This window comes from Salmo salar, chromosome ssa18 (genome assembly GCF_905237065.1).
Source record: "Salmo salar chromosome ssa18, Ssal_v3.1, whole genome shotgun sequence".
NCBI classification, from domain to species: Eukaryota; Metazoa; Chordata; class Actinopteri; order Salmoniformes; family Salmonidae; genus Salmo; species Salmo salar.
The window spans coordinates 21,126,944-21,142,241 of NC_059459.1; positions in this window are offsets into that span (position 1 = coordinate 21,126,944).

The window sequence follows — 15,298 nt, forward strand, 5'->3', positions numbered from 1 at the left end:
GCAGAAACTCAAACAGGAAGTACCCATGCTAAGGTCTATTCAACACTGGTCTAACCAATTGGAATCCATGCTTCAAGATTGTTTTGATCATGCAGACTGGGATATGTTCCGGGTAGCCTCTAAGAATAACATTGACGAATGCACGGATACGGTGACTGAGTTCATAAGGAAGTGTATAGGAGATGTTGTACCCACTGTGACTATTAAAACCTACCCAAACCAGAAACTGTGGATAGACGGCAGTATTCGAGCAAAACTGAAAGTGTGAACCACCACAGTTAACCATGGCAAGGTGACTGGGAATATGGCCGAATACAAACAGTGTAGTTATTCCCTCCATAAGGCAATCAAACAGGCAAAAAGACAACACAGATACAAAGTGGAGTCGCAATGCAACAGCTCAGACACGAGACGTATGTGACAGGGTCTACAGACAATCATGGAGTACAAAGGGGAAACCAGCCGCATCGCGGACACTGACATCTCGCTTCCGGAAAAGCTAAACACCTTCTTTACCCGCTTTGGGGATAACACATTGCCATCGACGTGGCTCGCTACCAAGGACCCCAGGCTTTCCTTCTCCGTGGTCAACTTGAGTAACCCTCACAAGGCTGCCGGCCCAGACAGCATCCCTAGCTGCATCCTCAGAGCATACGCTGATCAGCTGGCTGGAATGTTTACGGACATATTCAATCTCTCCTTATCCCAGTCTGCTGTCCGCACTTGCTTCAAGATGTCCACCATTGTTCCGGTACCCAAGAAAGCAGAGGTAACTGAACTAAATGACTATCACCCCGTAGCACTCACTTTGGTCATCATGAATTGCTTTGAGAGGCTAGTCAAGGATCATATCACCTTACCTGACACCCTTGACTAACTTCAATTTGCTTACCGCCCCTTTAGATCCACAAATGACGCCATCGCCATCACACTGCACACTGCCCTATCCCATCTGGACAAGAGGAATACCTATGTAAGAATGTTGTTCATTGACGAGAGCTCAGCATTCAACAGCATAGAACCCTCCAAGCTCATCATTAAGCTCGGGGATCTGGGTCTGATCCTGCCCTGGCCTTGAATCAGTATCCCTTAAGGTGGTCTCGAACATAGCACTGTATTTAAGACCAGCCAAAATCTGGTTTTAGCAGTAACGCGGTTGGTTATGGCACGAATTTTGACAAGGTAATCGCAGCCTATCCAGCTGTGATGCGCAGAATTGCTTATTTTACATTTCATATGTTCAAACCCCAAGCCCCCCGTAGGCTAGCCTTACCCTGCTATAATAAAGGTTTGTTCAACAGCAATGCGTTGTGTCTTTTCTATCCTGGAGATTTCATGATATCATTACATTTTACATGTATTTCTTTTTGTTGTTGTTCTTTGAAATAGATTGCTTGGTTTTTGTTAAATTTGATTAAAACCAAACTTATTGGAATGATTCACCATCCTGGTTTTATGATGAGAACGTCCATGGCGCGAATACAATGCAACTTCTGGAGAAGTGTTAATGCGATCTGTAAGATTGTTCCAATATGTTTATAAAACATCCTGGGAGCAGTTTAACGGTGAGGGGACATTCTCCCTTTCTCTTCATATTGGATTTTTGTCCAGCTACGGTGAAAAGTTTGGATGTGTGTAAAGCTAGTTTGCTAGTTTGCATTGTTTTACTAGTACACTATATGCCCACGGGAGCAATTATTAAGCATAGCATCTTTAAAACAAGTTGTCTTTTGGTTTTGTTTAGAATTTGATTAGAATTATTCACTCTTTTCAAGCTTTCTCAATAATGAATTTAATCTTGCTTATTGACAACATTTAGCATATCCATGCTCAGCCATAATGTGATTTATAGTAGGCCTAGCCCCTATATCAGTGCGAATGCTATGTATATATTTCCACATTGAAGCTATGCTATTACTTGTAACAATGTGGACTGCAAACAAGTTAATGTATTTAAAAAAAATATGGGATAGGTCTACATTTTGTTATTTGTTTCTGTAAGCTTTTTAACAAACTCAAAATCAAATCAAATCAAATGTTATTTGTCACATGCGCTGAATACAACAGGTGTAGACCTTACAGTGAAATGCTCACTTATAAAGCCCTTAACCAACAATGCAGTTTTAAGAAAAATAAGTGTTAAAAAAGTATTTACTAAAATAAACTGAAGTAAAAAATAAATAAATAAAGAAGAAAATAGAAAAATAACTAATAATTAAATATAAATAAAATAACAGTAGTAAGGCTATATACAGAGGGTACCGGTACAGAGTCAATGTGCGGGGGCACAGGTTAGTCGAGGTAATTGAGGTAATATGTACATGTAAGTGACTATGCATAGATAATAAACAGAGAGTAGCAACAGCGTAAAAATATTGAACTGGGGAGGTGCAAATAGTCAATGCAAATAGTCCGGGTAGCCATTTGATTAGATGTTCAGTCTTATGGCTTGGGGGTAGAAGCTGTTAAGAAGCCTTTGGAACTAGACTGTTTGCCGTGCAGTAGCAAGGAGAACAGTCTATGAAGGTCCTGGATGGCAGGAAGCTTGGCCCCATGTACTGGGCTGTAGGCACTACACTCTGTAGTACCTTGCGGTCGGAGGCCGAGCAGTTGCCATACCAGGTGGTGATGCAACCAGTCAGGATGCTCTCTTTTTGAGGATCTGAGGACCCATGCCAAATCTTTTCAGTCTCCTTAGGGGGAATAGGTGTTGTCGTGTACCCTTCACAACTGTCTTGGTGTATTTGGGTCATTATAGTTCGTTGGTGATGTGGACACCAAGGAACTTGAAGCTCACAACCTGCTCCACTACAGCCCGTCGATGAGAATGGGGGCGTGCTTGGCCCTCCTTTTCCTGTAGTCCACGATCATCTCCTTTGTCTTGATCACGTTGAGGGAGAGGTTGTTATCCTGGCACCACACTGTCAGGTCTCTGACCTCTTCCCTATAGGCTGTCTCATCGTTGCCAGTGATCAGGCCTACCACTGTTGTGTTGTCGGCAAACTTAATGATGGTGTTGGAGTCGTGCCTTGCCATGCAGTCATGAGTGAACAGGCAGGATCAGGGTGGCAGATGTGTTGTTACCTACAGTAAGGGACTTTTAATGTCTGTGCTTTTCTTTTAACTCATTTCTGTCTTCTATTCATGTGCTGTTCTAATAACCAATTTCTGTGTACATGCAAGTGACTGATTTAACGAATCCTCACTGTTAGTAGCTGCAATTTGTCAGTACGCCCAGACCTTGTTTTGAGAATGAACAAAGATATCTCCGTTTCAACTTCTCAGCTTAGAGAGAAGAAGCCTCATGAGGTATTGGTCATGTTATGAACCAGTATTAGTCTGTCACATGGATGAAACAAAATGGTAATGATTAATTAATTATATTAATCATGCAAATATAACTTGTCTGTGTATAGCCGTATATCAAATCAAATCACATTTTATTGGTCACATACACATGGTTAGCAGATGGAACGGCGATACTGGGAGGAACGGCTAGGAAGGCAACAGGTGGCCGAGAGGCAGCGGCAAAACATTTTTTGGGGGGGCACACGGGTAGATTGGCTAAGGCGGTTTTAAGACCTGAGCCAACTCCCCGTGCTTACCGTGGGGAGCGAGTGACTGAACAAGCACCGTGTTATGCGGTGATGCGCACTGTGTCGTCCATGCGCACTCACAGCCCGATGCGCTCGGTACAAGTTCCTCACCTTTGCCGTGCTAGAGTTAGCCGTCAGCCAGGAAGAAGTGCGCCGGCTCAGCGTATTTGGTCTCCAGTGTGTCTCCAGCCTGTAGGGATGTTCCATGGCACGAAGCCTCCAGAGGTAATCCATGGCCCGGAGCCTGTAGAGATAATCCATGGCAAAAAGCCTGTAGGGATTATCCATGGTCCGGAGCCTGTAGGGATAATCCATGGCACGAAGCCTGTAGGGATAATTCATGGCCCGGCACCTGTAGAGATGATCTATGGCACGAAGCCTCCAGTGATGATCCATGGCACGGAACCTGTATTGATGATCCAAGGCATGGAGCCTGCAACAACGGTCAATAGTCCGAAACCTACAACGACGCACTCCAGTCCGGAGCCTCCGGCGACGCTTCTCAGTCCGGAGCCTCCAGCGACACTCCTCAGTCCGGAGCTTCCAGCAACGCTCCTCAGTCCGGAGCCTTCAACGGTGGTTCGCAGCCCACAATCTTCAACTGCGGTCTGCAGCCCAGAGTCTTCAGCGGTGGCCTTCAGCCCAGAGTCTTCAGCGCAGGTTGGCGTTCCACCGCCTCCGGCGATGATCCACGGTCTGGTTCCTCCGGACACACAGAAGCGGGGGGATCAGCGGGCGTTGGGAGTGCTATGCCTGGAACCAGAGCCGCCGCCAATTATAGATGTCCACCCGGACCCTCCCCAATAGGTTCAGGTTTGTTGTCGGGAGTCCGCACCTTTGGGGGGGGGGTACTCTCATGCTCTGACCTAGGAGAGCTGTGTTTTCTCTGTTTAGTTAGGTCAGGGTGTGATAGGTGGGTGCGCATTCTATGTTTCGTTTTCTATGATTTGGCCGGGTATGGTTTCTAATCAGAGGCAGCTGTCTATCGTTGTCTCTGATTGGAAGCCATACTTAGGCAGCCTGTTTTTTCCCTTTGTTTTTGTGGGTAGTTGCTTTCTGTTTAGTTTTGTAAACCTGGCGGAACTGTTGGCTGTCATTTTGTTATGTTTGTCTAGTGTTTGTTTCCATTAAAATATACAACGATGAGCACTCTACACGCTGCGCCTTGGTCTCCTCTATACGACGCTTGTAACAGCAATAGAGATTGCGTCATCTGTGGATCTGTTTGGGCGGTATGGAAATTGGAGTGGGTCTGGGGTTTCTGGGATAATGGTGTTGATGTGAGCCATGACAAGCCTTTCAAAGCACTTCATTGCTACAGACAGACATGAGTGCTACGGGTCGGTAGTCATTTAGGCAGGTTACCTTGGTGTTCTTGGGCACAGGGACTATGGTGGTCTGCTTGAAACACTTTGAAACATTCAAATGGACTAAGATTGGAATTTGAGTTGATACCAAGGCAATACATAAAATTCCGTAAAATGCACAACTTGAAATAACTACATATTTAGCTATGGAGCATGGTCTGATTGTATAACGAATGTGCTGAGAGTCGGGAAGCAAGTACAGGGAGTGAGTGTTTAGTAAATAAACAGAACACAAAACAAGGAACACAAATAACACACTGACATGGAACAAAGTCAATAACACCTGAGGAAAGAACCAAGGGGAGTGACAGATATATGGGAAGATAATCAAGGAGGTGATGGAGTCCAGGTGAGTGTCATGAAGTGCTGGTGCATGTGTCGATGGTGACAGGTGTGCGTAATAATCAGCAGCCTGGTGACCTAGAGGCCAGAGAGGGAGTATACGTGACGGTACCCCCTCCCTGACGCGCGGCTCCAGCCGCAGGACGCTGATAAAAGGGACAATCCTGGGGATCAGGAGCGGAACGGTCAACTCTGCTGAAGTGCGGGAACCTGTCGAGCCAGCTGGGGCGCGGGAGCCCCTCGACCTAGAGCGCCGAAGGAGCAGACGAAACAGTGCCCCTTCTCCAAACCACGATTCCAGCCGCAGGACGCCGACCAAAGGGATGATCCCGGGGATCAGGAGTGGACCAGTCGCCTCCGCCAAGGCACAGGAACCTGACGAGCAGCCTGAAGCGCCGGAGCCTGGCGAACCAGCTGTGGCATGGGAGCCTGCCGAGCCCACCGAGTCTTGAGAACCTGACGAGCTAGCTAAGACATGAAAGCCTGACAAGCTAGCTGACGCATCCTCGGTAGACAGACACTTGACCCGCCAACCGAGTCTTGACACTCCGATGTACCGGCTGAGGCATGAAAGCCTGATGAGCTGGCTGAGGCATCCTTGGTTGCTCCGGCAGCAGAACCCAGACCTGACGTGACCTCCAACACAAAAACAAAAAAACACTCCCTGATTCTTCCCTTTGGTGAGGTGTTATTCTGTAACGAATGCGCTGAGAGTTGGGAAGCAAGTACAGGGAGTGAGTGTTTAGTAAATAAACGGAACAGAAAACAAGGAACACAAACAACGCACTGACATGGAACAGAGTCAGTAACACCTGAGGAAAGAACCAAGGGGAGTGACAGATATAGGGAAGGTAATCAAAGAGGTGATGGAGTCCAGGTGAGTGTCATGAAGCGCTGGTGCGCGTGACAATGGTGACAGGTGTGCGTAAAAATCAGCAGCCAGGTGACCTAGAGGCCAGAGAGGGAGTATACATGACAGATTGGCCAGTGCGGGGTTAAGACTCAACACACCTACAACTTATTTATTAATCAAAGCTCAGCCCTTTTCGCACCACTGCCAGTAACAAAATATTTCAGAGACACTGCGGAACCCACAGCGCTTAGATTTACCATTGCGTTTGGTTGGTTAAAATAGAGCCCAGAGACAGAGAGAGCTTGTTAAGACTGGACTGAATTTTAAATCTTAAAATTAAAGCCATCCTTACTGCTCATTAAAAAAAAATGGACTGCTTCGGGAAAAGCAAGCTTTAAAAGCTATCGCTTGCCGCATCACAATTTTATGAGTGACGCAAAGTGGGACAACAACTGACAAGGGGGAGGACAGATAATTTGTGACCAATGTCAGTGGTAAAAAAATGGAGGTCAGTGTTTGCTCCATAGGAAAGATGTGTATGTGTGGAGGAGGACTGTGGGAAGTTATTATACCGTAGGATGTGTGCCTCTGAGACATGCTTATCATAAAACCACACCACACCTCATCAAAACCTCTGATCTTGGTGGCGACACTCAATTGTTGATTACTAACCTGTTTAGAAGGTTGGAATCCTATGCAACCTGCCCCGTGGTGAGTATATGTTTGAAGCACAGTAGACTGATGAGGCTGCAGTAATATAGCTAGTGTCAAAGCTGTGTGCTGGAAAACCTTGGTACTGTAGTGCATGTGTAAAGTTAGGGCTGTAATACTCATTTGAGCTTCATCTTGGCTTTTTTGGGCTTTTTACTTCTCACATTTATAACAGTATTTTTGTGTTTAATTAGACTTTGGGAATCACACACTCTTTAAAAATACCATGGCTTACTGAAACAACAATATAACTCCACATGGTAAAAAAATACTCAACATCAACCAACAGGGCCATTTGTTGAAATGAGCCTCAAATTGTGCTAGGTTTAGTTCAGAGACATCACTAAGCTGTCGGAGAGACCTTGAACAAGCTGCCTCTCATGTTCTGTGCAGTTTGCGCAGCAGTGTATTTGGGGAGAACACTGTGTCATTACATGCGTTGTTAGGCACTGTGATTACTCAGAGACATTTCTGACATAGCAGTGCTTTGACAGCTCACATCATGTGTGGAAGAACGATGGAGGAAGATGGAAGGAGAAGGAGGAGGGAGGAGGGAGAGAGCTCAGGGCAATGCTTCAATGTCAGAGCTGAGCTATATAGTTCATTATCAGCACCCTTCCTGTCATGTCACCAGGCAGCTCAAGTCTCCCTCCTCTTTCCCTTTTTTCTCCGCACAGTAACACTTTATGGGAGCATTTCGTCTCAAGTCCCTAGGAAAAGACTCAGCAGGGTGACTTCATGCCACACTCATCCATGATGTGGGCAGCAGGTATTTGTATTTATTATGGATCCCCATTAGCTGCCGCCAAAGCAGGAGTTACTCTTCTTGGGGTCCAGCCTAGCGGTTAGAGCATTGGGCCAGTAACTGAAAGGTCGCTAGTTTGAATCCCAAAGCCAAGAAGGTAAACAATCTGCTGATTTGCCTTTGATTTTGACTTTTAATACCAATTCAAGTATAAAAATAAATATCTAAACAAACTATTTGATTTAAAACCATTTTTAGCCTTACTGCTATTAGCCCATACTGTACAAACACATTTAATAACAAATTCCCTACATGGAACAAGAGATAGTTCCACCCAGAAAAATCTGAGAGATATAAGAAAGATCAGGAAACATTGTATTTACAAACCTCTTAAATGTAATGGCAAAATGTAAAATTCCGCCTAAATAGATATACCCAAAAGTAACTGCTATTCATGTGTAATTACATGATTCTGACATGCAAATATTTGGAAAGAAGACTGGGAGATTATGAGGAAATGATCAGAAGATAGATAGGAGCTACATAGTTCAGAATACACAAGATCAAGCACACACAAAATAAGCTTTTTTTATTTTTTTATTTTGAAAGTCATCTTTCATTGACAAGCTATAAGTGAATTATTGATGACTAGAGCTGGAAACACATCAGATGGCTTCCACAACATGTGAACAATATCAGAAAAAAATGGGATTGATAAACCTAACAACTAGAAATGGGGATATGGATGCCTACAGCGTGTAAGCTGGCAACATAATTTGTTTGATGTGCAAAGATATAGTGTACTTTCAATGTTACCATCCACCCCTTTTTTTCAATTTTCGCCTGAAATGACATACTCAAATCTAACTGCCTGTAGCTCAGGCCCTGAAGCAAGGATATGCATATTCTTGGTACCATTTGAAAGGAAACACTTTGAATGTTGTGGAAATGTGAAAGGAATGTAGGAGAATATAACACAATAGAACTGCTAAAAGATAATACAAAGAAAAAACCAACCGTCCTTTTGTATTTTTTTTGTACCATCCTCTTTGAAATGCAAGAGAAAGGCCATAATGTATTATTCCAGCCCAGTAGCAATATATATATTTTGGCCACTAGATGGCAGCAGTGTAAGTGCAACATTTTAGACTGATCCAATGAACCATTGCATTTCTGTTCAAAATGTTGTATCAAGACTGCCCAAATATGCTTTGTTTATTAATAACTTTTTATGTTCAAAATTGTGCACTCTCCTCAAACAATAGCATGGTATTCTTTCACTGTAATAGCTACTGTAAATTGGACAGTGCAATTAGATTAACAAGAATTTAAGTCATACATCATCAGGCTAGATTTGTTCCTACCAACCTAAGAATTAATTTGATACCCCCTATGTAGATATAGCTCAAACACAGACCAAATCGAAGCTTACCTTGTAAGATGTTGCTGTTTGGTGAAAACATTGTGTAAAATATACATTTTGATTCTCGGGGCTGGCAATCAATAACGGTAGGTCACAGGCAGACAAATAAGATCATGATCTGTGGAGTCCCGGCTTTTGGGATTTATCAACGTATTCCTTGTTTATTTCGTTAATGCTTCACAACGCTAACCGGAATGTAAGTAGCAGCCATCTTGAAATGAGGTAATCGGCTCGGCCTGCCCTTATAAATGTGTATGCCCATATATGGTAGTAAGTCATACCAAAGATTTGAAGGCACAGATCAACAGCCAAGACACTCAGCTTTACTCAGATACCCTGCTTTTGCAGATAGGGGCTACCGTTCTTTTCAACTGGTACCAGGAGACCTTCAGGCCTGTGAGCATCCCAGAGTAAACAGCTGACATAACCTGTCATAACCTGTCATAATATGGTCATAATACTGTCATGACCCATATATTTACACCTGTTGTGACATATGTTGCGTTATTCTATGAACAGTTATGACACCTAAATAAGAGTGTCAACATGCAAATTAATTGAAATTTGTTTTTTTCCTGCCAAGAAGTTTCCTTTCATTTGAATGTTTCTTTCTTAAATCCTTTGTTATTTTAATTAATTATTTACATTCATGCTTTTTCCATCATATTTTAAATAACTTTATGACACTGTCATGAAGCATTAAGACCATCATAATTATATAAGCCAGATAGGCCTATCACGTACATGCCCTTATGTCAGTCATCAGTCAAAATGAGGGTGTCTTGTCCAGCGCCTGAAATCTGCTCCTGCATTCATCCCAGTCATCATCAACAGCGCATTGGGGTAGCTGCATGTCTGACATAAATGTGTGTACAATTACAATGAAAATTGTACATGGTGTACAATTTTGTACATGGTGTACATTTGTTTAAAATAAATAACATCAACATACTGTTGACACATAGGCTATGTTTTGCCTTATGTGGTAGGTTTTCTGGGTCTTCACACTCTTATGTAGGTGTCATAACCAGCCATTAAATTACGAAATATATGTCAAAACAGGTCTAAATATATGTGTCATGACAGTTTATGACAAGTTATGTTGGCTGTTATGACATATTATGACATGGTTATCACCGTGTCATAATGTGTTATGACACTGGGTGTCAAGTTAAGTGTTTCCCATCTTTCCATAAAGGGGTCACAAACTTTCAGACACTACAGACGATTTTGTGAGAAGACCGATTTTCGGGATGTCTCATGGTCTGACAAACATCGGTCTAGCTCTGTCACCTTTCACCCGAGATGCGGAAGTGCAACATAGGCGGATGCGGTGGATTGAGACCGGTGTCGCTAGCTTCAAAAAAGAAAAACAGGTATCTCTAGCTTAACCTGATGGATTTTGATGGGGATGTATTTATTATGCTAATTTGTTGTACGCGCGGGCGTGGACATCGACCTTAGGGGGTTAATACACAGCAAATTCAACTGACAATGTTACACAATGAGAGGAGTTTTCTCACCTCTCAGACTGAGAGGTAGACGGGCACCTTTCTAACTAATTATATCAGCTACATCGACCTTAGTGCCGGGTGACCTTTGCACCAGTAAGTAATAGAGAAAGAGAACAATGGGTGAGAGAGAGTGGGAAAAAAAGAGAGAGACAGCGGGAGAAAGTTGTTTAGTGCAGTAATATTGTTCTGCTGCCCTGATCTTCGGGGTGTTTATCTTGCAGTGAAGCTCCAAAAGCCTGTTACATATCTACTAAAAGCATGGGGCACTCAGAAATGGCCCCCCTCTAATAATCCAGTATGTTGCTTTGGATGTTATTCTGTAGGCCACTGGGATCATAACCAAAATAGTTTCTGCTTGGTTTGTAGGCTACGTGAGGCAGATGCATTTTGAGAGTTTAAAAAAAGAAAATGTCCTTCTCAACAGTGGGATGAGTCGCCACCAAGACGTTTTCTCAGACAAGACAGTGTTATGAATAATGCATCATTAAATGTGGCAGGTAAGAGTGCGTGACATTGCCCTTCATCATGCTGCAGATGTGACTCCTAATCCTGATGCTGTATGTAGAAGAAGAAAGGCCTTATTCCAGCCAGGATAACATGTCCAAATGAGCCTCAGAGCATGACATTTGTATCTCCTTCCTTGCAAACTGCCAGCTGCCACTCGGCCAACTAACCCTTTCTACCTGACACACATCTGCAGAGTCATTGGGCTCCATTTCCATAGCAACCAGGTGTGTCATATCACATCTCCTATGCTGAATCTGTCACCCATACTGCATATAACTCTGTGCCTCAGATATAAATGGATCCAGACTAGTTAAATAAAGGTTCAATTAAAAATAAATGTAAAAGATATTTTAAAAAAGGGATCCAATCAGACGGAGGAAGGAAAATAGAAGCTGGAATATGGACAGAGACGATTGGTCGGTACAAGGGTTTGCCTTGAGGGTGTTTGAGGGGTTCAGATAGTTCAATCTGTTCTTAGAGAAGTCCACATCCCACATTATTAATCAACACACTAATTGATATTTCTCACATAAACAATGTGTGTGACGTAAGCTAGGAAAAGACACCAACGAGACTGCGCAATATAGGTGTCTCTCCTACAGTACATCAGCTACTTCAGTAATATATTGCGTTTTGAGAGTATAGTGTTCACAGACCACATGAATCCTTGACATAAAGTCAATATTTTTCATCAGGCTTATGAGCTATGGGTAGGTGTTCATGTTGCTGATGATGACTGGATAAGTCTATACTGTAGACTATGTAGTTTATTAAGATAAGGATGAGAGGGAAATTAGACCCAAACCATTTTTTTCACAGCTAGACAGGGGGAATCAATAAGGTTAGGTATTATCCTTTAAAGAAAACTAGGAAAAATAGCTACACAAAAAAACTAAATACTGTAGCTACACAAAAAAACAGCCCAAGCCTAGTGCCTAATACAACAGACATAAATTAGTATTGACAAGTAGTATTGATGTAAGCCAGCAAATCATAAGTATTTAGCTACAGGGATCCATCGCTAACATGGCCTTGGTGATACTGGATTCTCCATAGAAACTATGATATGGTATCTGCATTGCGGCTGTGATTTTTAGAGGCCAATGCACATATGGATAGAGTAGAGTCATATACAGTGCCTATGGAAAGCCTACTCCCCCCTTGGATTTCTTCACATTTTAATGTCTTACAGAGTGAGATTAAAATTAATTGTATTATTAATCAACGATCAACACAAAATGCTCTGTAAATGTGGAAGATTTATAAAAAAATAAAAAAAGATTAATGAGATATTAAACACTAATATACATTGATTAGATAAATATTCACTCCCCTGAGTCAATACATGGTAGAAACACATTTGGAAGCTATTACAGCATTCTTGGGTAAGTCTCAAGAGCTTTGCACACCTGTATTGTGCAAAATTTGCCCATTATTATTTTCAAAATTCTTGAAGTCTGTCAAGGTGTTGGGGATCATGGCTAGACAGCAATTTTCAAGTCTTGCATATATTTTCAAGCAGATTTAAGTCAAAACTTTAACTTGGCCACTCAGGAACATTCACTGTTTTCTTGTACTTGGCTTTGTATTGTAGGTTATCGTCCTGCTGAAAGGTGAAGTCCGCTCCCAGTGTCTGGTGTAAAGCAGACTGAAGAAGGCTTTCCTCTCGGATTTTGCCTATCTTTAGCTCCATCCCATTTCTTTACAGCCTGAAAACTCTCCAGTCTTTGCCAATGTCAAGCATACCCACACCATGATGCATCCACCAGCATGCCTGAAAATAAGGAGGCAGTTACTCAGTGTTGTGTTGTGTTGGATTTGCCCTAAACATAAGACTTGCATTTAGGCCAAAAAGTGTATTCCTTTGCAGTGTTTTTTTGCAGAATTACTTTAGTGCGTTGTTGCATAAATATGCATGTTTTTGAATTCTGTATATTTGTATTTTTCTTAGGTCATTCTTGTGGAGTCACTACAATGTTTTTGATCATTCCTCAGTTTTCTCCCATCACAGCCATTGTACTCTGTAGCTGTTTTAAAATCACCAATGGCCTCATGGTGTCATCCCTAAGCAGTTTCCTTCCTGTCCTGCGGCTCAGTTCAGAAGGACGACTGCATCTTTGGTGCGTCTGGGTGGTTAATACATCATTCGCAGCACAATGATTAACTTGACCATGCTTAAAGATATATTCATGTCTGATTTGTTATTGTTACCCATCTACCAATCACTTCCCTTCTTATGAGGCTTTAAAAACACCCTCTGGTCTTTGTAGCTGAATCTGTGAATACTTATGCAGCGACTACATTTTAGTTATTTAATTTGTATTCATTTGTAAACATTTGCAGAATTTTATTTTCACTTTGACATTATGGAGCATTGTGTGTAGATCCATTACAAAGAATTACTATCAGTTATATTTCAATCCCACTTTGTAACGTAACAAATTGTGGAATAAGTTCAATAGGGTGTAGACTTTCTATAGGCACTGTACACAGTACTGTACAAGTATCACTCATGGATCATGTCTGCACATTGTGGGTAGAGAAAGCTACAGTGACAGCTAACTTATGGCAAAATACACTCTAATTAAAAGGGCAAGACCCCATTTCTCTGTTGCCTGCAGTTATGTCAAACATTTCCTTTAAGGTGCAATATTTCCTTATCAAGTCTCTCCCTCTTTCTGTCAGGATTAAGAAACTCATATACACAGGCTATATAACCTCACTTGACCGCAGTCATTTCCATACTGTCAGCCTATAACCGCTGTTTTGAAACCCACTCTAACTACCATGCGAAACGGTGAGTAAGGAGGCAGGGGAAGGAGAGAAACAGAGGTGAGCACACAGGATCATAAAGAATATCTGCAGCATGCCTTGACTATTAAACAGGGGAGGGCAAAGGAAAGGCAAAGATTTGTTATTTCCTCAGGAGAGCAACTACCTGCCCATCGCACAGCGTTCTCAAAGGGAGGTGTGGGTGTTTGCTAATGAACATCGCTCTCATCCAACCTCTAAATCTGCCCTCAGAGATTCCTCTGACTCAGTAAATGAGCATGTATGGGCAGCTCTCGTACACTGAGCCACTCTGTGGTTCAATGGCTCTGTAGAGGCTCTCTCAAGTTTCAAGTTTAATTTGTCACATTTACAAGTACAGGGAAACTGTACTTAATATACGAGCACTACCCAACAGTGCAGTATTCAATATCAAAATAGTATAACTAATAAAAATGAATTAAAGAAAACAGGAGAAATAAGAAACAAGAGAGGACTCTATATACAGGGTCAGTGGCAGTACCACATTCACAATGTGCAGGGATACTGGAGTATTGAGGTAGATATGTACATGTAGGCGGGGATTAGGAGAAAGTGACTGGTCACAGCTCTGAAAGCTGTTGACTGCTGATTACTTATAATATGTGACAGATGACAATATATATATATATAGGCGGACTGGATGGATAGATTGTTTTACACCTGAAGTAATGTCTTAGATCACAGCTGCAGTACATAGAGTGCCATAAGAAGGAATTCCACATTTTGTTGTGTTACTGAATTCAAAATGTATTAAATAGATTTTTCAATTTTTTTCCAATTGATTGAAAATGAAATACAGAAATATCTAATTTACGTAAGTATTCACACCCCTGAGTCAATACTTTGTAGAAGCATCTTTGGCAGCGGTTACAGCTGTGAGTCTTTCTGGGTAAGTCTCTAAGAGCTTTCCACACCTGGATTGTGCAACATTTTCAAATTATTATTTTCAAAATTCCACAAGCTCTGTTAAATTGGTTGTTGATCATTTCTAGACAACCATTTGTAGGTCTTGTCAGATTTTCAAGTAGATTTAAGTCAAAACTGTAACTCGGCCACTCAGGAACATTCACGGTCTTCTTGGTAAACAACTCCAGTGTAGATTTGGCTTTGTGTTTTTGGTTATTGTCCTGCTGAAAGCTGAATTAATCTCCTAATATCTGGTGGAAAGCAGACTGAGACAGGTTTTCCTGTAGGATTTTGCTTGTGTTTAGCTCCATGGCATTTCTTTTTTATCCTAAAAACTTTGCCAATCCTTAACAATTATAAACATACCTGTAACATGATGCTGCCACCACTAACCTTGAAAATGTGGAGAGTAAAAATATGGACAGTGTGTTGAATTGGATTTCCCCCCAACATAACACTTTGTATTCAGGACAAAAAGTGAATTGCTTTGCAACAATTTTTGCAGTATTAGTGTCTTGTTGCA